The sequence below is a fragment of the Anoplophora glabripennis genome, unplaced genomic scaffold (assembly GCF_000390285.2).
Source record: "Anoplophora glabripennis isolate ALB-LARVAE unplaced genomic scaffold, Agla_2.0 scaffold1335, whole genome shotgun sequence".
NCBI classification, from domain to species: Eukaryota; Metazoa; Arthropoda; class Insecta; order Coleoptera; family Cerambycidae; genus Anoplophora; species Anoplophora glabripennis.
Window position 1 is genome coordinate 60,462 of NW_019417410.1, and position 1,567 is coordinate 62,028.

Sequence of the window (1,567 nt, forward strand, 5' to 3'; positions counted from 1 at the left end):
CGGGTATCCATGGGTAACCGTCACGGGTATCCATGGGTAACCGTCACGGGTATCCATGGATAACCGTCAGGTATCCATGGGTAACCGTCACGTGAAAACTGGATAACAAAAAGGATAATAAAAGGACATCATCTGCGCGCATAGTCATTTTTTGTCTGCTATTCAAAGAGTAAACATGTATGCGTGTAACATCTGCTCCAAGGGTTTTGCATATAAAAGCGGGCTTAGTCGCCACTCTAACAAGCATAAATTGTCGCGGACCGAGATCGATCGCGTGTTATTGCAAATATAGGAAGGTAAATATAAAAAAAAAATCGAGAACGCGAGATCAACAGGAGATGACAGCATTGACAGGGGAGAGGATAGTTGTCGAATTTTGGTTGTCACACCGCATTTTTTTTTGCAATTAATTGGGAAGAAAGCGTAAAAGAAGAGCGGGAATTAGTTGGAAATCGTGAACTGCATCGTGTGGAAATCGAGACTAATGACCAAGAGACTCTATCGCGCGATACCGGGTGCAAAAACTTACCACGAGTCCTCTTGCAAACAAGTAGGTATTAAGACATTGTGTACTTACCTGTAATATACATCTTGTGGAGACTTGTGTCTTTTCCTGGGAGAAAGCTTGTCAATTCTGAACTTATACCATCATCAGTGGTTCCTAATAGTAGTGGGTTTTGTCAAAAAACTAATAGTACGATAGCAATAGTTAGTGAAGAAAGACTTTTGATAGAGCTAGAGATTTGTAAGCAGTGCATGAATAGAACTATAGACGAAATAAACAGTAAGTCGTAAAGCAATAATCTCGTTAGGTAAAAGTTATATACAGGGTGATACAGTTTACCCGAATTCTAAGACAATCTCAATTGTGCATTATATTATGACCTCAAGGGAATACGTAGGCGCTTGTGCGCCCCGCCCAGCGATGGATGTAGAGGAAGAGAGACTCCAGGAGTCTCTCACTTCTACAGAATCCCTTGAAGGCGTTTTCAGTCAGTCGGATGGACATCCTGGAAGCAATATTGACAGTTCTCGGCCAGATTTGACTAGAGAACGACTTCAACTGGAATTGAGATTTTCAACTGATGGAGACTTAGTAGTAAACCCGGTTAGTAGCGCCGGAGGGTCCCCCGGCGCCTCAGCGACGATCAGGCATGCACATGAAGTCGCGCAGGCGCGCGGGCGAGAACAAAATCTACCACTTTCCCCTGCGACACATGTAACTGTTTCAGTTTCTTTTTTTTTTTGTTTACAGAAATGCGGTGCAATAGAAGAGGCAGAATGCCTTGTTGCAACCATTACAAAACTTTAAGTACGTTGCTAATCACCCTGTACATTTCACCAGATTCAAAACTTACCTTGGCTAGACTTTATAACTAATTTAGAGCTGAGAACATCTTTTTCAGGTGGGGTAGGTCTGCATTTACGATAGGCAATATCCAGACAAAAAAATATTCTTATTAGGGTGGGCGCCACCTAGCTTCATTAATTAACTAGTAATTAAAAAAACTAGGAATTGTTTTTTATATTTGTTTAATCAACAAAACAAATCGAAAGATCGGTTACA